We start from the raw sequence: 25,330 nt of genomic DNA, 5'->3' as shown, positions 1-25,330 counted from the left end.
ACCTACAGGTACAGGTTTTGCAGCTTTCAGTTCCCCACCTAAGGTTCCCAACAAAGATGTGAAGGAGATGAAGGAGATGCTCCAGAAATTGCTGAAGGAACAAGAGTAGTCAAAGGTGAAGATGGAGGAACTGAAGAAGAGTGTGCTCACTCTAGATTCTGATGTGAAGGAACTGGTCACGAGCTCAGAACAGGGGATACAGTCCACTGTGAAGGACATAGTGTCTCAAATCAGCAAGAAGCTGGAGGATCTTGCTGTTGATGATGACCAGAGCATTGCTTCTTAACCTACCTTTCTCTGCAGCCTTTTTATGTTGATAAAACTTTTATTTTATCTGCTTTTGGGAACAATTTTTAATTTGGTCTGTAATATTTTGGGCACTTTTTAAATTTCTTTTGGTAAACTTGCAAATTTGGTACATTGGCCGATGTTTTAAATCGGTTTTGGATGATTATAATCTATGTTTCTTTTGCCTATATTCTTTGTGAATGTTTTCTCTCTATGCATGCTTCTTGTCTTAACACTAAACCACTAGATGGTTCTGTGTTATGGTATACTATATGCTTGTATGTTAGTTTTTGATAATGCCAAAAGGGGGAAAGGATGCAAACTATCAAGGAAACTTAATCATTCTATGGTCTCTATTCGAAATCTTCACAAGCTGCCTAATCTCTACAAGCAAGTATAATGTATATACAAGTTTTTTTCAAGTTTTTCAGTTTTTCCTTAAGTTATTTATTTATGCATTGTTTTTATTTCCTTAACATTAGTTTCCATTCTGCATTATATTTTGTTTTTGCATTTCCTTTCTTTAGGAATAAAATGGATTATCTCTGTTTCCTTGTAAGTAAGTTTGGTTTGTTTGTCATCATCAAAAAAGGGGGAATATTGTTGGACTTAATGATTTTGATGATGACACAACCTCACTTACTTACAAACTAATAAGTTTTTGATTGTTTAAGTGTGTACTCAGTTACAAAGACTAGGAGAATGAAGTGTCTTGTAAAAATACCATGAGGAACAAGAAGGCTAGAAGTAGAGCTAGCCATATAGAAGAGTTCCCTTACAGGAACTGGCGCTTCAGAAATGAAGACTGGAGAAGAGAAGGTTCCCTCAGGGAACAGAAGCTTCAGAGAAGAAGCCTCATTAAACAAGAGAAGTTCCTCTCAAGGAACAGAAGCCTCGGAGTAGAAGCTTCATCAGAGAACATGAAGACTAAAATATATTTTATATTCTAGGATTTATGTAAGTATAAGAGATTAATTGGCACTCGAAAAATCTGTGTGGAATTGGTCTAAAAGATAAAATATGTGCATGCTAGTTTTTAGGAAACCTGTTATCATTTAAACGTTTATCTTTTTCTCAAATTAAAAAGATTTTATTTTATTCCTTTTTCTGATTTTCGGAAAATATCTTTAACAAAATAAAATCTCCCATGTTTTCCAAAACTTGCGGCCTACTCTCCCATGTTCTTCTTCAGTCATGGTTTTGCACATTAAGGAGTTCATGGTTCCTTAATTCAAGGGACATGATCTTCTTAGTGGGTATGAGTAGTGGCGTGATGGATTTGCTGCACAAAGAGGTTTTTCCAATGCGTTTATTGCTCTATAAATAGTCTTTGAAATCTGATGGAAATACTTTGTAACACCCTATAAATTCCTTTATTTTAAAATACTTGTTTTGCCCTGTATAAAACTTTAAATAGGAATATCTAAGACATTACCGCCACCGTGGAAACGGTTAAGGCAAATATCGAAGATACACAGCGGAAGACTAATTTTAAAAACCTTTCCAAAACAAACCAACTTGAAAAGCTAACCAAACGAAAGTAAAGTTAAAACCAAAATGAGCGAAGTAAAATGAAAATCAACCTACAACTTGGAACCATTAAAGGCTCTTATTAAAAACCAAACCAAATCCAAAACTTGATGTTAGCTCCACATATAAATATTAGCATAAATAATTAAAGCAGAAACACATTGTAACTAATATAAACTAGCATGATTCGCTCTTCACTTGTGCCCCATCATGAATATGCCTCAATACCTGAAAAGCTTATCTCTACTTGTCTCCACTACTCTCCATTAAAAATGGGTCATCATAGGGCCAAGATAAAGACATGGCCAAAACACACAAATACACACAATCAGCAAAGCTGAGTACATAAGCGTAATTAAACACACTATCATGCTTTCACTTATCAACACACACTTACCTCAATACATGTAACACCCCAATAATTCTCCCTTTTCCAAACCACTTACTTTAAATAAAAATAGAGGAGAACCATTGGCATGTTACCGCCACGTGTTAAAACGTTAAGGCTTTATCAAAGTATTGCAGCGGAAATCCAACTTAAAACTTAAAATAATATAATTTAGAAAACCAATAAGTCAAAGCTTACAAATTGGAACCATAAAGGCCCTTATTTAAAACCAAACCAATAATCAAAGTCCCAAAACATAATTAAAGTAGTAAAACATAAATAAGTTCAACACAAAGAACGAATACTCTCAATCACACCAATCCCTTGACAATGCGTATGTCAAATCCCCAAACTTCACATCATCAAGCTAACCTGTGCAATACTGCTCCCCAATAATACAAGTGTAATAATTGGATCATCACAGGGTCATTGAAAGGCGAAGGCCATGACCTAAAGAAAACACACAAAAGCACGCAATCAGCAAAGCTGAGTACATACAAGCTACAACGCAGAAAACCTAGCATGCTCAACTAATTAAAGTAAATAAACATACAACTTGAATTCATTAATCAAGACTCCACACTTAAACAATTCAATCGACTCAACATACTTTCTAATCAATTCCAAACACTTGACTCTTTATATTTAATTTAATTAATTTAATTTGGAGTAAGCAATAGACGAGGTTGTCCAATCCACCAAATCATTTTGGTCCCAAATGACCATTTAAAATTAAAGTTTAGCGCGATGCAAGAATGGGCGCGACTCCATTCTCACAAAGTTAGTCTAGGATCCCATCTAACTTTCATTATAAAATAAAAATGTAAATACCAAAAGAAAGAGGACATGTTGATCAAACAAGCCTCGGAAAGCCACGGGCTACCACCATGTACCCCAACCCATAATTGTCAATACTCTAGAAGTGCACGCTTTCTAGAGTTTTATTGCTCATCCATGTTTCACTTTACGTGATTACAATTTTAATTAATAGCCGATTCAATCAAATAGACCATACATAAAAAATCATACATCAATTTACTTTTAATCTTATTTAGGACAATGGTGATCACATCACAAATTGACCTTTAATTTCATTAAACTTCCAAATTATCCAAATTGTTGAACATAGTCAACCCACCTAGCCATTTCGGCTTAATCCACTTTTACTCAACATACTAACAAGTCATGCTCGAGTAATAAATAAAATAATTATAAACTTATGGAATAATTAATAAATTCATTCCACTTAAACCATTCAATTTCAATCCTTTAATAATCCAAATGTGGTTAACAAACCAATCCAATAAAATTATGCTTGTATCAACATTCCATACAAACAATTAATCCAATATAATTCAACATGCTTGCATCCATAATTCCATACAAACATAATCAATTCACCAAAACATGTCTCATAAATATAAGCACACGCATAAATCAAATGTATAACCAAACAATTTCCATCCAAGTGTTCTCTAATCATGAAACTAAGCTCTTTTCTTTGGTACCTAAACATGATACTACTCACAACGAAGTAGACATGTACGTACCTCGTGTAAACAATCCTTTGTGCCACTTTTAATCACTTAAAAGTCTCCTAGAGAATAATCACCTCCTAGAAAACAACCAATAATCACAAATTAACACTTAAACAAATTTCCAGCAATATAAATTTGATTAAAAGTTCTTAAAACTTCATTAAAAACATGTTTTTATGCTTAATTAATCAATAGAAATCCAATAGGAACAAAAGGAACAAAAGCCCCAATTTAATTAGTCATAAGAACCCTAAAATCCCAATTTAAATAAATTGAAACCCTAGATTTTAAAATTATAAAATCTGAAAATTATAACAACCATTATAATCTGAAATTATTAGTTTAAAACATCAAAAACATGATTTTGATACTAAAAATATAAACTTTATACTATAAAATCAAAACCCAAAACTAATTAATCAACATTAAGCATAAATGAAATAAAACAAAGGAGAGAGAGAGAGGGGCAGCCATGGTGGGCCGCTGGTGGGTCGCCGGCGGTGGTGGGCGGTGACCGGCGACCGGTGGTGGTGGCGGGCAGCAGGCGGCAACAGTTGGTGGTGAGTCAAAACTCACGTAAAGAGGAGGAAAAAAAGAAAGAAAGAAAAAGAAAAGAAAAGGGAAAAGAAAAGAAAATAAAAGGAAAAAGAAAAATAAAAATAAAAGGAAAATAAGAAAATAAAATAAAGAGGAGAGAAAATAAGACTAACCTTTAGTGTAGGAAAAATTTGGGGATGTATGGGGTATTTATAGGACAGAGAGTGGTGTAGGGTAAATAGTAAGATTGGGCCTCATAAAATTAATGGGCCAATTAATAAGTAAAGTGTAATTGTCTTTGATTGTTTGGACATAAATATAGAATGAAGGTATGTATAAAAATTTGTACCAAAATAATTTTCGACCCAAAATTAAAAATTGAAACTTTTGAAATTAAATTCCGGAAAAATACAAATAATAAATATATAATTTCATTTATAATATATTTAAAAATATGGGGGATTACAATACACCTGTGAACAAGCACACACAAAATTCAACAAGACTTTTAACTAGACACTAAATAATTTATTTAGCGTTGATTACGCATCGAACGGGTTTCCTCCTACTACCTCCCCCAAATGAATTGAGGTTAACTGACACGGGAGCTAACCGTGCCAGCAACAAAACCACTCAAAGGTGGCGGAATTCCTGCGCATAATAATAAATAAAAAGGAATGTACAGCGTCCTGTACTCCATTAGAAATTATGGTTAAATATAAAACCCCATAACTCCCCCCATTGTTCATACTCAAGGTATATACGTTCCAAGAGTTTTGGTGCGTAATTTTTTTCACATTACGTTATTTACCTTTTATTGGACTTGGTGATGACTCTCAAAGCATCAGATAACAATCAACAATAATTATTCAATCAACCAAACATACCAAATTAATTCTTGTACACTTAGTGACCACATATTATTTAATGTTGAACCCTTTTTAATTCTACCTCAGTGTCAAAGACACCTTAAACGCATAATGCGCCAAAAATCCTATCCCTCGTTGTTAAAAACACCTTAAGTGCACAAAGGCACCGACATACAATTTATTCTTGTGTACATAGACACTTATATAGCTCCTTCCTCATGCTTAAAGCATCAATAAAAATTATTTGAACCATAATAAAATTCATTTTCAGTATTCCAAACATAATTAAATATGTAGTTTAATTAATCATGCCTTCTAACATGCCATAAATAAAAATGTGGTTCAACACAACATGCCAAAAATATAATTTTCCAATCCATAAACCATCACAAATAATTCGTGCTTCACCATTCAATCACCAACACCATTAATTCACAATTCCATACATAAACCTTAGCATGATACTACTTGTAATTGATTGAAATCAAGCCTAGCATGATTCTACATCATCAAAATATGCTAAGTACGTGAACGTACCTCAAATAAGATCTTAAAATAACCGAGTACTCTACAACAATTCTCGAACTAAGTCTCCTTTTTGTGTGGGAAATTTTTGGGGATTCATGGGGTATTTATAGAGTAGAGAGTGTAGGGTTAAATTTTGGCTATAAAAAATGTGGGCTTGAGTTATGGGATAGGGCTTAAATTATGAGTTTTGGAATGGGTTATTCCAATAAGAGTATGTAGGAATAATTTACAATGCTCAATAATTAATAAACTTTTGGCCCAAAACATATTTTACTTTTATAAAACTTTATATTTAAAATAAAACTTTAATTAAAATACTTGAGCCCTGGACAATACATTTTATTAATACTTAAATACTTTATAAAAATACATAAAAAATACAGGGTATTACAGTCTACCCCCCTTAAAAGAAGTTTCGTCCTCGAAACTTAGGTACGAAAACAAGAAAAAGCTCGCTTGAAAACAAATAAATGTTTGTAAAATCTGAAAATTTCCTTAATATTTTTAGTTACTGTACTTTTGTGATACTTTCTTTCTACCTCATCTATTCATTCACACACAACTATTGTGTAAAGTAACTAACTTACTGTAGGGAATAATTTCAAGCCTTTAAAATCCCACTAGCTTGAACCCCACTGTGATCATACACTAAAGTACGATGGCGTCCAAAAGGGAAGAAGATAGAGCAAAAGAGTCGCCAACAAGTTTTTAAGGAACTTTTAAACCATTCATAGGATGAAGGTCTTGAACCAAATAAGGGTTCGGGGATGAAGGTACAAAACCAACCTAAAAGAGATTGAACCTGCCCTAATAATAGGCCTCTACTTTATTCTGATCGTATTCATGTGCGCTTTTTAATTAACATGCAATCAATAGGTTTAACCCTAAACCTGTTTAACTATGTTGGTTGAATTTAAATGCACAAATAAACTATTATTGGCGATCACTTGAATTATAATCATATTAACCCTAACAAGATTATTAATTATCTTATTAAGCGTGATTACAAGTATAGATTCCCTTTAAACATGCATAAAAAGTGTGATCAAGAAATAATTAAATATCAAGCAACATAATAAATAATCATGAATAATAATATCATCATAAGATCATCATCATAAAATAATAATAATAATATTCATAATCATCATAAATTATAACAATTATAATCATAATCATGTTCATGTTAATATTAAAGCATAATAAAAGCAAGATCCTAGGCATGATACTAACAAGATTAATAACAAATCCCCATCATGTCACTAAGCAATAAAAATCAAATCTTTAACCCTAACATGATACTAACAACCATAAATGTTAGGAAGAGCATAGGAAGCATCGCAACAATCATATTTAATATTAAAAAAATACCCTAGACATGATACTAGGAATATAATAATAACAATGTAAACATGATATTTACATCATAACATCAATTAATCAATAAAGTACTTACTTTGATGCCTCGTACCTCTTTCTAATAACAAAATACACACGTTAGTAACTTCAAGGAAAATAATAAACAAAACAATCAAATTAAATAATTGAAATAGAGATTTGGGACCAAACCCTCAGAAATTAAACCTTTCACGTCTAGGGTGAAGGCAACTTCGAATATGGTTAGGTGTTTCTAGATCTTATGAATGCGGAATTTTGTATGAAAAGAAAAGTAAGAAAGAATTGAATGTTTTAAGAGAGATGAATGATTTAGAGAATGCTAAAGAATTAATGATTGTTGATGATAATTGATGATGAATGGTGAATGAAAACGGAGTTTTTAATACGATATTTATAGAGAAAATCAGCCAAAAAAGATAAATTAGACAAAACAAAGTCTGACGCTCAGAAAACAGAGCTGGCGCCAACCCTGGCTAGCTGGCGCCAAGCACCAGCACTAGCGCCAGGCCCCAGGCCTGGTTCCAGGCGCCAAGGCCTTGGGTTAGGCGCCAAGCCTGATTCCAACGCGTTTTCAAAGATCCGATAAGTTTACCGTACTGGAGGATAAATTATTTAATTTCTTCGAAAATGCTATTTGATTTTGATTAAAACTCTGAAAAGTCAACAAAAGTCAATCTATCAATGCTAATTGAATTAGGAATGAAAAGAACCTTCTAGAAGAATCTAGAAGACTAAAACCATTCCTAATTGCATTAGGAATGATAAATCATATTAGGCCCTCCCCTAGATCATTGGGCCGTACATAAAGCTCAAACCGGGCCCAGTTTGGTAAATTGGTCATAACTTCCTCAATATTCATCGGAATTGGGCTTATAATATATCGTTGGAAAGGTCTTTGAAAGCCCCATCCAACTACACTACTATTGGACCCATATCATGGACCAACCAAACTGGATTGGCTGTTTTCTTAAAATAAGTTTTCAAAAATAGAGAGAAGAGAAAAGAAATAAAAACTTTCCGCAACACTAGACTTTCCACACTTTCGTTTCATTCGATTATGATTCGACGCGAAAGGTACTCATCACCGGGTTTGGTTTTGGGGAGACACAAATGGGTGTCTACAGAAGCCCCCACTTTGACTGAGTTTGGAGAAACACAAGTTTCGAAAACAAAATTCAAAGTATCGATAGGGACGGAGAATGATTCAGAACCTTCTGCGAACCTAAATCAATCTTGCAACGCCGATACCTGCAAAACTAGCATTAGTTAAACAGATAAAAGAGATAAGAAACGCGTATCTTGCACCGTCGAGCACACGTCTCTGAAAGTAACCGATTGTTGCTGTACTGTTGTTTGGATGACCTCCTACAAGCTAGAGAATGCCATCCCGCTTGAAAACTGCTACGCCCGTAACTGCTTCCAATATAGAAGACTGCTTCGCCTGAAACGATCCTCCTCCGCTATGATAATATTCCACGTCCAAGGGAATACCATCGAAGATTATTTCTCTTGAAACAATCCTCACCCGCATTGATAATATTCCACGTTCAAAGGAATACTATCGAAGATTATTTCTCTTGAAATAATCCCCATCCGCATTGATAATACTCCACATCCAAGGGAATACTATTGAAGATTATTTCTCTTGAAACAATCTTCAGTTGTTTGTGACAACTCTCCGCAATCTAGGGAACGCCATCTTGCTGCTTGTTTTGACGATCTTCCGCAATCTAGGGAACGCCGTCGATCAACGTTGCTACATCTCGAGCCTTTTCTTGAATCATAGTGACAACCTTTCCAATCATAGCAAAAGTCATCGAAGACCGCCTCATCATGAACCACTCTTCTCATATCTTGGTGACAACCTCCACAATCTTAGCGAATGCCGTCGAAGACCGCCCATCTCGTGCTATCTTCACAAATCTTTAGTGACAACTTCCACAATCTTAGCGAACGCTGTCGAAGACTGCCCATTTCGTGCTATCTTCTCAAATCTTTAGTGACAACCTCCACAATCTTAGCGAACGCTGTCGAAAATAACTTTAATTGAAGTCATCCTCAGTTGTTGCGATAATATTCCGAAGAAAATTACCGAAGACCAACACTTGTTGATCTTTAAAGCTCGCTCGAACTTTGCTTCCTCTATGCTTATACGTCGGCGCTTTCGTTTTTTTGAACCTATACGTCGGTGCCTTTTCTGCTTATGAGCCAATGCTTAGACGCTTTAAGTTAGTGAGACGATCTTTCATCAGGTCGATCACTTATTTGCTGTCGTAATCAAGCCGACTACTTAATCATGTAAAATTTCTTATAGGGGCTAAGTGGCGTACCAAGGAACCCGAAATTTCTGTATGAGGTCGAAATCACCTTTTGGAGAGGCTTCGAGCTCTGTCGCTGCTGAAATATCTCTGGCGCCAAGAATTGACTCTGTCACCGAACGCTGTGATAGGGTCTTCCCTGTTCTGCTACACCTGTATTTATTTTAACTATAGAACTTTGCTAATCTTTTTAATTATCTTAGGGTTGACCTAAGGTTTAGCATTGCTTGACTCATTGAATTGACACGACTCAAGGCATAAACTTGACTCGATATGATTGACTGACTCGAGGTTGACTCGATTGAAATGACACGTGTGACTCATGACCCGTGTGTGCATTGTAGTGTGATCGTGCGACTCAAAAATGCAAAAAAGCAAAAAATTTCCGTCATTTTTGTGGAGGGTACCGACTTTCTCCCGAAAAAGAAAGACGTGAAAAAGAATCGAAGTTTGGAGATGCATGTTGAATGAGCTTAGTCAAATGTCATTTGATACTATCTCTCAAGGTGCAAGGATTAATCCATCCTAGGCTATCTCAATGGTTGACTCAATGATGAAAGTATTTGGGTAACTTAGGCACGGAGGCTAAGTACTTCATACTTCGATGCAATGATGATTATGATTGATAAGTGATTTGACAAGGCATGCTTTGGCGTTGCGTTAAGATTTCATGACAAAGGGTTCCTAAGGGAAGTATATTTGGTCATGTATCTGTGCAGTGTGTGATAGTGACACTAAAGCTAGGCCGCAAAGGCTAAGTGTGTGGAGAAAACATTATTTTTAGAAGAGTCAAATGATGGTGACTCTTAGGCTAAGTAAGCTAATGATGTAGGGATCAAGCCCCCAAGTCTAGCTCTAATTAAATAGGGATGAGCGTAGGATATCCTTTGATATGATCATAGTGCATGTGTGTGAATGTGAATATGAATGCATGTTTATTACGGCCGCACCTCGATGTGAGGTTGCCTACGTATCCTTTAGGAATCAGGCCGAACGTAGCTCTAGCCGAACCTCGCACAAGTGTGTATACCTCAAAAAGGTCTTTTTAAAGGTTGTAACGTGGTTAGACTAAAGGTGAAGAAGAAGGGGATAAAAAAGGCTCAAGACCCTAGATAAGCCCCCAAGGTGTGCAACCTCGCTTTTGAATCTTTATATTTATGCTTGAGTTTCTACTCTTTTTTAGCTCTTTTTTTTATCTTTTGCTTAAGCATCTATTTTATTTTTATAAGCGTGGGCAATCTCGATCATGCGGTCTATCACTCACTTGGCATTCATGTTTCTCAGGCACGGTACCGAGCACTCGATAAGAGACGCAATCTGAGACGTGTTCTTATGGAAGATACTTTCATATCAAAGACATTGGAACACTTACCCTTTTGTACACTTGTTTTCGTTTTTTATTATTGCTTATTTTTTCTATTGCTTTCTTTTGAATTTGCTCAAGCCTTCTTTAGAATTGCATAAGTTGCACACCATCCCATCCCAAGGTTAGGTAGATGTAGGTTGAAAAAAGAAGGGTCTATCGTTAGACGAGGCTCAAAGTGGTTTATGAAGAAAGGATTGTAAATTTGGAAGATGAAAGAAGATATGATGTGGCTACAAGGGGTGCCTCAAATCATTGGTATACCTTGTGCTTGATTCAACATGGATTTTTTTTTTATGCAATATAATGAAATGATCATATATAAGGAAATAAATGCTCATTTTATTAAAAAAAAAAAAAAGGAAAAGAAAGAATCTACAAAATTAATCTAAGGGAAAAGAAAAGGTGCCTATGCTAGACTTATTGGGGAAGGGAAAAAGTGAAAAAGAAATAGAAAAAGAGGTCATGAAATCTCGCAATTGAAGCTCGCCTCTATCTTGTGTTGTTTCATCATTACCCTCATTTTTTTGTTTGTCAATCACATGACTCAAACTCGATTCAACACACATGGATGGAAGAAGTGAAGAAAAATTGGAATAGAATGTGAAGAAAAGTGATGTAGATGGAGGGATATGAAGGATTAGGAGTAGAATGTACCCCCCAACTCAAATGACGGAAAAAAAACCGACTCATGCATGAACCTAAGATATGGTCATGGTGACATGTGCTCAAAGTGTGTGCTAAGACTAGTGAGTGTAAGTGACATGTTAAGACTCGTGTCATGACCATGTGGCTAGACTCTGTGACTAGACTCAAGCAAAGGCTAAGTTAAGACTTCACGTATATGCTTTAAACTGGACAGACTGTGGTATTTTAGTCATAATTTTGATCTGTGACTCTGATTTGGATGAAACCAACGCCAAATTAAAGATAAACCTCGGGGCTACAGATCCATAGGTTGTACGACTCGTAGTTCTTTCTAGAACTCCAACTATGACCAAAACAAGTTGACGTTTGTGCAATATACAGGAATAAAAATCCGGGTTGATTTAAAGGAACTATGACTCGATTTTATGTTTATTTATTAGCTCAAATTAATTAATTAAACAAAGTCCTTTAGTCATTAATCAGTTTATTTAGTCTTAACACAAGTCAAACAAACGGTTAAGAAAACATAGAATAGATGCACAACAAAATAATGCACAATTAGTCAAGTAGGCACAATATGATGCAATGAGTTTGCAACCTAACCATGGCTCTAGTTCTCTAAAGTTCGGGATATGGTATAGTCAATAGAGGGTCCATGGTTAATTGTTCGGATGCACCGCGCGGAAGCCTAACCGTGAAGGGTTGGCGCGAGTGGATGGGACACCGCGACTTTAGAAAAAACTCGCTTCCATGGTATGGTGAATTCAACAATCTCAGATGTACCCTTTGTTGCACGGAGTGTTCAATCGGGTAGATGGAGCATGAATTCCCAGAGGGTTATGTCCATATGTAGAACACATATGGGTTTCAGAAAAGTGAGAAAAAATTCAATCAGGAAGTAGGATCGAGCAAACAATACGAAAAAACGGTCGAAATTAGAACGCATATTTCTGGCTCGGTATTGGGGGAAATTGGCGCCAGCAAATAGAGACTGGCGCCAGCTTTTAACTGTAGCGCCTGGCACCAAGGTTGGCGTCTGGCGCTGCGGTTAAAATACTGGTGCCAATGCTCTGGCCCCTGACGCTACTTCCCACATGCCTCAGCAGCTTTCTGTGCTCGATAAAATTTTCCAGTTTCGCGCGGTGTTATTTCGGTCCTAGTTGTGAAAGATATTTCTCAAATTTCCTACGTGTAAAATCCTATGTTTTTAACTCATTACGGATGGTCTTTCCAATGAGATCTTTTGTATGCATATGACAATAATGTTAATCAAAATTAAGAACATGAAATACTTAGAACGTTTCGAGTCTCATCCACTCATTCTAAATCATTGCCGAAACAAATTCAGGAATTAAAATAGAAATCCTCCCTAGTAGAGTCACCAAAAAACTGTAGGGAATAATTTCAAGCCTTTAAAATCCCACTAGCTTGAACCCCACTGTGATCATACACTAAAGTACGGTGGCGTCCAAAAGGGAAGAAGATAGAGCAAAAGAGTCGCCAACAAGTTTTTAAGGAACTTGTAAACCATTCATAGGATGAAGGTTACACCCCTAAACGATCCAAGAGATCGTCAACTCCATAAGGTCTTGAACCAAATAAGGGTTCGGAGATGAAGGTACAAATCCAACCTAAAAGAGATTGAACCTGCCCTAATAATAGGCCTCTACTTTATTCTGATCGTATTCATGTGCGCTTTTTAATTAACATGCAATCAATAGGTTTAACCCTAAACCTGTTTAACTATGTTGGTTGAATTTAAATGCACAAATAAACTATTATTGGCGATCACTTGAATTATAATCATATTAACCCTAACAAGATTATTAATTATCTTATTAAGCGTGATTACAAGTATAGATTCCCTTTAAACATGCATAAAAAGTGTGATCAAGAAATAAATAAAATATCAAGCAACATAATAAATAATCATGAATAATAATATCATCATAAGATCAACATCATAAAATAATAATAATAATATTCATAATCATCATAAATTATAACAATTATAATCATAATCATGTTCATGTTAATATTAAAGCATAATAAAAGCAAGATCCTAGGCATGATACTAACAAGATTAATAACAAACCCCAGCATGTCACTAAGCAATAAAAATCAAATCTTTAACCCTAACATGATACTAACAACCATAAATGTTAGGAAGAGCATAGGAAGCATCGCGACAATCATATTTAATATTAAAAAATACCCTAGACATGATACTAGGAATATCATAATAACAATGTAAACATGATATCTACATCATAACATCAATTAATCAATAAAGTACTTACTTTGATGCCTCGTACCTCTTTCTAATAACAAAATACACACGTTAGTAACTTCAAGGAAAATAATAAACAAAACAATCAAATTAAATAATTGAAATAGAGATTTGGGACCAAACCCTCAGGCAACTTCGAATATGGCTAGGTGTTTCTAGATCTTATGAATGCGAAATTTTGTATGAAAAGCAAAGTAAGAAATAATTGAATGTTTTAAGAGAGATGAATGATTTAGAGAATGCTAAAGAATTAATGATTGTTAATGATAATTGATGATGAATGGTGAATGAAAACGGAGTTTTTAATACGATATTTATAGAGAAAATCAGCCAAAAAATATAAATTAGACAAAACAAAGTCTGACGCTCAGAAAACAGAGCTGGCGCCAACCCTGGTTAGCTGGCGCCAGGCACCAGCATTAGCGCCAGGCCCCAGGCCTGGTTCCAGGCGACAAGGCCTGGGGTTAGGCGCCAAGCCTGATTCCAACGCGTTTTCAAAGGTCCGTTAAGTTTACCGTACTGGAGGATAAATTATTTAATTTCTTCGAAAATGCTATTTGATTTTGATTAAAACTCTGAAAAGTCAACAAAAGTCAATCTATCAGTGCTAATTGAATTAGGAATGAAAAGAACCTTCTAGAAGAATCTAGAAGACTAAAATCATTCCTAATTTCATTAGGAATGATAAATCATATTAGGCCCTCCCCTAGATCATTGGGCCGTACATAAAGCTCAAACCGGGCCCAGTTTGGTAAATTGGTCATAACTTCCTCAATATTCATCGGAATTGGGCTTATAATATATCGTTGGAAAGGTATTTGCAAGCCCCATCCAACTACACTACTATTGGATCCATATCATGGACCAACCAAACTGGATTGGATTTTTTCTTAAAATAAGTTTTCAAAAACAGAGAGAAGAGAAAAGAAATAAAAACTTTCCGCAACACTAGACTTTCCACACTTTCGTTTTATTCGATTATGATTCGACGCAAAAGGTACTCATCACCGGGTTTGGTGTTGGGGAGACACAAATGGGTGTCTACACTTACTAACCAACTTACACAAACTAGTGTGTAAGATAACAACTTTACTAACAAACTTACACAAAGTAATTTGTAAACTATTAGACTATCTAACAAACTCACACTACTATTAGTGTAAGATTGAACTTTGGTAATAAACTTACACATCCTAGTGTGTAAGACAAACAAACTAAATAACAAAATCAGTGTAAAACTGACCGAAAAAGCACTTAAAAATGCCAAATTTAGGGAAAATCGCGCAATTCTATCGCACTCTATCCCCCTTAAAGAAAACGAGTTACGCCCCCGTAACTCCACTAAATTAAACTTTAGAATCATGTTGATCTTTTCTCATTTCATCCTTGGTAAGGTCATAACACTTCTCTGTATGCATTCTTTGTTGCGGACCAAAATTCTTATTAATTCCTTATTCATTATACCAAAAATAATCAATTTCCATCTATACTATTTTTCACCCATCCTCTAGTAAAAGTATGAAGCACTTTGATATTCGAAAATTTGATTTGTCTAGCTTTTTCATGATCAAATTGGCTGAACTTAATAGATCTCTTTGCAAATAATTCTTTAGTTAATGTTCTTTCACAATGACTTATGAAAATTGTCGTATACTTTACCAAGGTCCGATAATATGCCAAGTTATTTGCCACTTTACCAATTTGGTGGAGGAAATAATCGGTCGTTGGACAATCACCCTAAAACCAAACAATAATTCTACCTAAACCAACCTAAGACAAGTCTAGGGTAAGTAGAGGATCGTATCAACAGGGAATGGGTAAGTACACCGAGAGTATGAAACGGTTGCAATCTAGTTCGGTCACAAATTGGGGGTTTTGATTAGGTAACTACTATGGAGACAAACACTAGGGGGAAATAGGGATCGACTCCAACCAAACCAACGGATCAAAACAATAGGCAAGCATGAACACAAATTGGGTGATAGAGAGGGCACTCAACATTGCCTTCTTTCGAAGCCACAACACTAAGCATTCCTAAACCAAACTCAACTAACAAGATAGGCCAAACAAGTCTTAACAATGAGAAGTAGACTACTAACTCGGGTTTGTCTTTCGATCGGTCTAAGAAAGCATTAAGGCACAAGTAATTGGGATTTCTCACCTAATTGTTGCAACTAATACTACCACATCATTCAACAAGGAACCATAATCAAGAGGAATTTAGCATAATCATATAAGAAAAGGCTCACAACTAGACTCCATCTCTCAATGCAAGCATAAAAGTGAATACATGAGCAATAAGTGGCCATCCAATTACACATGCAATTAACCAATTCTTTAACAATCAATCATCAACCCAAAATGAACATGCAAGCACAAACATCAATCAACCCATGGCTTGGTTGGGTCTTCACCCAACCCCTAGCTAATTAACTACTCACTAAACATAGTGAAGGACATCAAAACAACAAGTTCCAATTCAAACATTAAATTAACAAGTTGAGAGGAGTAGTAAGAATAAGGTAGATTGGACATGCAACAACAATTAAGCAAGATCAAGAGAGGAATTTAACAATTCAAAGTAAATAAAAACTGAAATTAAAGAGTAAGAGATAGAGGAAAGAGATTACTCAAAATGCTTCAAAGTTGAGAAATTGTTGAATTCAAGAGAACAATCTTCAATTAATCTACTACAATGATTAGGTTGAGAAGATCTAAGCTAATTAATGAGGGTTGAGAGAAACTAAGGGCCTAAGAAAACTAAAGGGAAAGAAGATTTTAAAATCTGAAGTCAACCGTCCTATTTATATGCCCAAAAATTACATCGTAAAATCCGTCAAAATCGGGCTTCAGAACAGGAGGAGCGCCCGCTCCAGTAAGTTGGAGCGCCCGCTTCTCTGTGTGGAGCGCCCGCTCCTGGGCTCTCTGCTTGCCCTCTCCTCTTACAGCAGTTTGGGGCAGAATGTAGGAAAACAGGGAGGAGCGCCCGCTCCTTGAAGGCTGCACGCCCGCTCCTATATGTGCAGGGGGAGGCAGAATGTGGCAGTTCAGGTAGGAGCGCCCGCTCCTTCTTAGGTGCACGCCCGCTCCTATATGTGCAAGGGGAGACAGAATGTGGCAGTTCAGGTAGGATCGCCCGCTCCTTCTTAGGTGCATGCCCGCTCCTGCTTTCCTTTGCTTCCAAAGAGTATGTCTTCATGCTGATGCTATTTAGCCCATTTTTCATTGTACCTATAAGCACAAGCACACACATAAAAAGAAACGGGGAAGCCAAAAGATGCAAATTAGCACAAGAGGAGTTAGAAAAAGGGATTAAAGTAGGGGAAAGAGTACAAAATTGTGTATACAAAGCCATGATAAGTGGACAAATAAAACACTTATCAAATTCCCCCAAGCTTGCCAATTGCTTTTCCCTAAGCAATTCACTTGGCGCAAAATAAACGAATAGGTTAGTCCGCTCAAAGAAAAGCACATGTAAAGATAAAAGAATCCTTAAGCAATAAAACTCGAGCATGAGGTATATGCCTAAGATCACCTACGGTCATGACTAGCCAAGGCCTAGCTAACCTTCCCGAATATACTCAAATTTGGTCCATTCAACCAATCTTACGGCGTCCCCAACACAAAGTTCAAATTCCCCCTAATGGTAGTGTCTCATGACTCCTCGAAGGAGCCGGAAGAAAAATAGACAAAAGAAGGTTTAGAACACTTGACATCTCAATGATAAGTACCCTCTCCATATGCTTGTGAACCAACTCCCTCCACCGACTATGGCTTCAACTACTCTACTAACATTACAAAACTCAAGGATCATGGCACAAAGTTAAGGCATAGAGAAAACTAGAAGTGCTTTGCAATTAAAGTCAAGCTAAGATATATAGCACTAAGAGCAAACCTCAAGAGGTTTCTAACTTTGACCCAAATTACAAACTATGAATAAACTTGAAACAAAAACGCACCCCCAAGCTTGTTTAATTGCTAGGGTGGTGGCTATTCATCACTTCTTTTCTTTCTTTCTTTCTCTATTTTTTTTTCTTTTCTTTTTTTTTTTCAAACTTGGGCATTTACATCACAAACTATTATTTATAATAACTTAAAGATTGAACTAAGGAAACAAGAATGACATGCCTTAACTTTGTGCGAATGAACAATACATAACAAACTTCATATTACTAAGAGTAGTTTAGGCCGCGATCTTGGGAGTTAGGACTCAAATTCTCGATCTAGGTACTAAATCAAAGAGGATCCTTGCCACTCATTCAAAATGTAGTGGGCTTGAAAAAAAAAAATTACAACCTCACTTTTGGGAACAATGTGGGATCAAATACTACCTTTCGGGGTTCAAATTCCTTTGATATGGGCGACACCTTCTTACCACAATCCTAGACCTTAAGTCTCGTACATTCGGTATGGTTATTCTCACACTAGCCTAAACTAGCCAATTCTATATTCAACCAAGGCCATCTAAACCATGCTCGAAATTTTATTACCAAAAGAAAGCAAATATCCATCACATGAAATCCAATATCATCATTGAGGACTAGTCTAAAAGTAAAAGTTTTTTTTTTTTTAGAGGTTTAAAGGGACTATGAGGAAAATATAAACAAGAATAGAAGGGAAGGAGTTACCATTGATCTTGATGTAGTAGTGTCTCTTATATACAAGGTGGTAAAAGAGTAGTGATTAGTAGCAAAGCAAACAAGGACTATTATGAGTGGATCATACACATAAGAGTTAAACAATCATTCCACAATTCATAAATAAACCGTCATTTGCAAAACTAAGGCAATTATATCACAAGCTCCCTTGAATTCGTTTTACCATAAAAGACACTAATCGAATCATCAAGCCAAATGACTACAAGCAAAGACAATATATACAAAGTCTAAACTAATTAAAGGAAACACAAATTTTATTTTATTTTATTTTTGAAATAAAAGGGGGGGAGAGGTACTAGCTAAAGAATTTGGATTAAGGGAAGAGGAACTAGCTAAAGAAGATTAGGAGAGGGGAGGAGAAGAGGAGGCGAGGAGAAACTAACTAAAGAATTTGGATTAAGGGCTTTGGATTTTTGGGTTTTGGATTTTAGGGAAGGAGAGGAGGCTCATCAACAAATATCATCATCAAAGGTGAAGCACATAAGCCAAACCAAGCTCATCAAAATGCAAACATTCAACCATTAACTAACCAACCAAGATAAACGGAGCATAATCAAATTCAGCACAAAACTAGCAACATCAAATCCCAACTCTATACAAGGCCTAAATACTCCCCCAAGCTAGACATTTAGTCACCGTTTCGATGAAACAAAATAGGCAATGAAGTAACCTCCCCCAAGCTTGGGATTGGCACCGTCCTCGGTGTCCCAAGAAGTGATAGGGGCAATGAAACGGTAACTAGAATGTCTAGACCATCTAATTATGTCGGCGTCCCGGCGAATAGTGATAATTGTAGTTAATATCTACATCACTAGAAGTGGTCGGGGCGTCTACATAAGGAGGTAGATCATAGTTGGGGCAAGAGCGGTAGGGACCATAATCCGGCATACCTTGCTCACCCCAACCACCATCATAGCCGGGTGGGAACCCGTAATGCCCCCTTAGGGGGGATCAAGCACCTCCGAAGATGAACTAGCACCACCAACCTCGGGGACGTAGTAATAGCTAGGGTCGCCCCTATAATCACATCCCCCGGGTTGGGTGTAGTCATAGGGTGGGTAGGAGCGAAGCTCATCAATTGAATGGCGCGGGCCTTGCCAAAAAGGGTAGGTGGGTTGACCATTATGCCAACCCGGAACCGGCCCTTGTTGAACGGGTCGGTCGGGATAGTTGAGGTAAGGGGGAAAGTCTCCCCTCTCAACCTTGATGTTGGTAGCTTCTTTCCGCTACAAAACTTTGATATTCATTTTGCTCAAGGAGTCTTTGGTTAGTTAAATTCAGTTGGTTGAAAGCATATTCTACATCAAAGAGGGAAGAGGAAGAGGAGGAACCACCTACCCTAGATCGGGGGATGGAGGATGTACTCGCACGATGGGGTATAAGTACATCCTCGTCATTACCGGCCATACCACGTGGGGGCTGCTCACGTGGCACTTTCCACGTGATCCCCACCGAGCTATTAACCGCCGGGGTTGGGAGAGTGCAATAATGCTTCCCATTGACTTTCCAACTATAGAGAATATTACGACCCTCAATTTCAGTAAGGAACTTCATATCACTAAGTGCCTTAAGATCAAGCATGTTAGATCCTTGGACCGGGGTCATTTGGTCTAGATAAGACCCAAACCCTAGCTTATTCGCAATAATTAAAATCATTCCCCCGCATCTAATTTCTCCACTCATCTCTCCACTTCCCTTATTTCGATACATCTTTTGATGAACAAGTATCCCATGTTCACATACCCTTCCACATTTCCTTCGAATCTTGAAGCTAGAAAGAGGCATTTGATCTCCTCTTTAGTTAGCTTCCCTAAGTCTTGTTTAGAAAAACAAGCATAGCTCATGATTCGCATAAAAATTCGAAGGACGGGGTGGATAATGTGGCTAGCATGGCTAGACCGGGTTGTGAAATTGGGATACCCCGCAATGGTATTCCACCACACTTGCTCCTCATAGCTTGAGAAGTAAGTACCATTGGTGTCATAGACTTGGTTGAGGGTGGGCCATTCAAAATTTTCGTTCAATCTCGTCAAAGTTAAGGTTCTTTTGACATTGAACATTCTAAATTTTATCTCACATTCCAATGGCTCATCCTCAAGGCTAATGCGTTTCATAGAAACCGATGAAAGGAATTCAAGAGTTAGGGAAGAAAAGGTTTCTTCCTCAAGGATCAAGAAGTTTAGCCAACCGAAGTTTTCGGCTACTCTTCTAATTCCATCATCGACCCCTAGAAGTCGCATTGATTGTTGATGATAGAATCGGGTTGGGATATTCTTTCGCTTGGAAAGGTCATCGAATGCCTTTTTAAATCTTTTATCGATTTTTAAGGTTGGTGGTGGGTTAGGGTTTTCTTGTTGTGAAGGGGATGAGGATGATTGAGGTTCACTAGTCTTTCTTTTCTTAATCCCTCCGATGAATTTCTTCATTTTTTGTTTAGAAAAGGCTATTTAAGAATATCACTCAACTACAAACAACTCCACACCACCCTTAACTTCAAACCCCCTTAAAATTCAAGAGTACCTGTTTCACAATACAACCAAAATATATCCCAACACACAATTTTTCAAGAACAATGCACTTCACAATTTCACAAAGGTCAAAATCACAAATTCCCAAAGTCTAAGAAATTTTCGATTATAAATTCAACTATTCTGAAAATCATTCACAAAAATTTTCTAACAACCCTCCATAGACAACAATACTTGCTTAAATTCACCTAATCATGCAACTAGTCTCACAAACTAAATGAAATTAGCAAGAATTAAGAAATTTAAAAGAAAGAAGTTGAGTAGAGTAATGGATTATACCAAATAGAGTATGAAAATACTCTAAAACCCTCCAAAACCACTCAAATTTTGCTCCTTCTTCTTCAAGCTTAAACCTTTTACTCTTGTTCTTCAATGGAGGAATTAGGGGTTTTCAAAATTTTGACCAATTTTGTGTATTTTTGTGATTTTTAGAAAGAGAATTGGAAGGGAAGTGAGAATTTGTGAATTTTTAGTGAAGAAAGTGAAGGATTGATGATGATTTTGATGAGAGAAGGTAGAGAAGATGGGGTTTTTAGAGTGATAAAGAGGTGGGTAAAGAGGAGAGAGAAGATGAATATGGTAAATGAGAGGTGGGAGATGAAAGAGGGTAAAAAAAGATAAGGGGGAAACCCCCTTTATTTTCACGGCTGGGCTTAGGAGCGGGCGTGCAGGGTTTGAGGAGCGCCCGCTCCTTCTGTTAGAGGTTCTTACTGCCTCTATTTCGATAGTAGGAGCAGGCGTGCAGGGTATGAGGAGCGCCCGCTCCTACTTCTTCACTTGGATTCTGCCAGTTTTCAAAGTTTTCATTTTTTTTTTTCGAGAGCTGAACTTAGGAGCGGGCGTGCAGGGTTTGAGGAGCGCCCACTCTTAACAATTGTTGTAGTTCCTGCCCATTTCTGAGTATAAAGGAGCGGGCGTGCACTCCTTCAGGAGCGCCCGCTCCTAAACTTGCTGGAAGTTCCTGCCTTGTTTGCTGCTAGTAGGAGCGGGCGTGCATTTGGTAAGGAGCGCCCGCTCCTATCTTGAATTGTCGAATCTGCCTTTTTTTTTTTTTTTTTTTTTTTTGCTGTCCTTTAGCAAATTACCTACAACAAAACAAAACACTAAACAAAACAAAACATTCAAAATGTTATGTGTTAGTTTGAGCTCTTTCATCTCTCTCTCTTCTTTTTTTTTTCTTTTTTTTTTGAGTAAAAGAAAAAATACTCGGGTTGCCTCTCGGGAGCGCTTCTTTAACGTCACTAGCTTGACGACCTTCCGATCACATTAACCGGAGCCATTGAATTCTTTCACCTTGATGGAGTGAACCACACCTTTCTTGTCACCCTCATAATAAATCTTGAGGCGTTGACCATTCACTTTGAATGCTCCGGTGCTCTCACTCCAAACTTCAATTGAGCCATAGGGAAATACCTTTACCACTTGAAAAGGGCCACTCCACCTTGATTTAAGCTTTCCGGGAAAAAGCTTTAACCTTGAGTTGTAGAGAAGAACCTTATCACCTTCCTTGAAGTCCCTCTTGATGATGTATTTGTCATGAAACTCCTTAGACTTTGCCTTGTAAGAGCTTGCATTATTGTATGCATTCATTCTCAATTCCTCTAATTCATGCAAGTCTAGTGATGTGATTTTTAGTCCGAAAACTAAGCCTCACAAAGATATGAATCTAACCTAATTCTATACAGAAAATTCACCAAGAATTAAGCAAGAAACTTAGATTAATTAATCAAGAATCCACCTAATTAATCAACCTAGGTGATTGTTTTAACTAAAACAAACAAAACAGCAAATTGGAATCCACCAATCAAGAATTTAAGTAATCCAACTTAAACAAAAGCAATAAGAAATATTATTATGAATGTATGATTAAACTTGTATATTATTCGAAGATTACAACCCTATATTTATAAACTCAATCAATTATCCTAATCCCACTTGAATTAGAATTCTAATCCCCTAACAAAAACCCACGGATTGCATAACTTAATCAAGTTTAGATAACTTTGATTTAGTTATTTAATCCTACTTAAACTCTAACTACTCTTAAGATAAAACTTGCCTATTTTATCCTAACTCAAGCTTGCACTCCAAGCTATTATTGACGCCTACTAGACTAAAACAATTCCTAATGCAATTAGAAATCCTAAGTGCTTAAAACAAGAAAAACCCTTTCAAGTGAAAGGTAAAAACTTGTAAGCAAAAACCTAAGAAAGCTTTTAAAGAAACCTTAAAGAACTATCAAGAAGCTTCAAGAACTCCCAAGAACGCCACCATACAAAGCGTGGCTTTGTCTTGATGCCCCCGATAGTAAGTTTGACCTATTGAATAAGCTTCCAAGTATAGATTCATGCTTTCTTGACTTTCTTGGAATAATTCTTCAACATGCTCATCGTTCACATTGATGCACGCATCATCCTCCCCTTCTTCAAAAGAATTTGCCCTCAAATCTTCAATAGCACCATCTGGCAAATACTTCACCAAATCCCCAATATTAAATGTTGCGCTTACACCATATTCTCCCGGCAATTCAAGCTTATATGCATTCTCATTGATCTTCTCAATAATCTTGAACGGCCCCTCACTTCTTGGCATCAATTTATTCTTTCGTTTGTTAGGAAATCTCTCTTTTCTCAAGTGTAACCACACCAAGTCGCCAACTTCAAAACTTTGTGGCTTTTTGTTCTTGTTAGCTCGTGCTTTGTAGAGTTCATTGACACATTCAATCCTAGCTCTAACTTGTGCGTGTAGCTTTATCATGTACTTGATTTTAGTCTCGGCATCCTTATGAATCACTTCCCCTTTTGGAATTTCAATTAAATCAATGGGCATTTTTGGATTGACACCATAAACAACTTCGAATGGTGTGTGTTTTGTGGCATAAGTAGGTGATCTATTGTAAGCAAACTCGGCATGAGCAAGCTTAATATCCCAATCTTTTTGTGTTTTGCTCACTAGTCCACGTAAAAGCACACCAAGAGTTCGATTTGTTACCTCCGTTTGTCCGTCCGTTTGCGGGTGATATGATGTACTAAATAACAGCTTCGTTCCCACCAACTTCCATAGTGATTTCCAAAAGAAACTCATGAACTTTGTATCACGATCACTCACAATACTGTTCGGCAACCCATGTAGTCTCACCACTTCCTTGAAATACAATTCCGCCACTTTCATAGCATCGTCCACTTTGTGACAAGGTATGAAATGAGCCATCTTGGAAAATAGCTTTGAACCATGCAATTCGTCTAACAAATCATCAAGTCTAGGTATAGGAAATCTATACTTGATGGTTATGTTGTTCACACTCCTACTATCAATGCACATACGCCAACTCCCATCTTTTTTTGGAACTAACAATGTAGGCACGGCACATGGGCTCATACTCTCTTTCACGTAGCCTCTTTGCATCAATTCCTCTATTTGACGTTGCATTTCCTTTGTTTCTTCCGGATTACTTCTATATGCTGCCTTGTTAGGTAGTGGAGCTCCCGGAATAAGATCAATTTGATGTTCAATACCACGAATTGGTGGTAATCCCGGTGGTAATTCACTAGGAAAAACATCACAATACTCTTGCAATACTACTTCTAATTCCACGGGCCTCTTTTCTTGTTTACTTTCATTCACTTGCACATTGTTAGCCACCATAATATATACTATATTGTTGTTGTTGATCTCTTTCTCCAACTCCTTTTCCCCAATTAAATATGCACCTTTTGAACTAGGGTTAATTCTATGATCAACAAGTGGTTTCAATGCATATGATTTTTCCCCCTTTCCTTTTCGAATTATATACACATTTGTCCTACCATTAAACTTGACAAATCTATCATATTGCCATGGTCTACCCAATAAGATATGACAAGCATCCATAGGGCATACATCACATAAAACTTTATCATGATATTTGCCAATTGAAAAGGTGATTAGGGCTCGTTTCGTTACCTTCACGTCACTAGCATCATTGAGCCAATGTAGCTTGTAAGGTTTTGGGTGATCGGTTGTAGGCCACTCTAATTTGTTGATCAAAGTTGTAGACACCACATTTGTGCAACTTCCCGAGTCTATTATTACGTCACACAATCGATCTTCCACCTTGCACCTTGTTAAAAAGATTTTCTCTCTTTGATTCTCTTCAACGGGCATAGGTTTAGAGTGAAGAGCTCTCCTTAGAACCAAGCTCTTTCCTTGCGTTTCACCATCAACCTCTTCGGCACTACCCTCCTCTTCTTCAAAATCACGTTCTTTCTCGACCACAACCTCCATGTCACTATTTCCCTCGCACCTAGCTTTCTCTTCTTCCCATTCTTGAGCCGTCATAGTGCGTTTTGAGTAGCAATTGCTTGCTATGTGGCCAACACTCCCACATTTGAAACATTTTCTATCTTCGGTCACCTTCTTGCTAGCTTCGTTTCTGGGTTTGTTATCTTTAGCATACGGATTAGAAGAAGT

The sequence above is a fragment of the Chenopodium quinoa genome, unplaced genomic scaffold (assembly GCF_001683475.1).
Source record: "Chenopodium quinoa cultivar QQ74 unplaced genomic scaffold, ASM168347v1, whole genome shotgun sequence".
Classification (NCBI taxonomy): domain Eukaryota; kingdom Viridiplantae; phylum Streptophyta; class Magnoliopsida; order Caryophyllales; family Amaranthaceae; genus Chenopodium; species Chenopodium quinoa.
The sequence above is the reverse complement of the archived record's forward strand: the minus strand, read 5'-3'. Positions refer to the sequence as shown.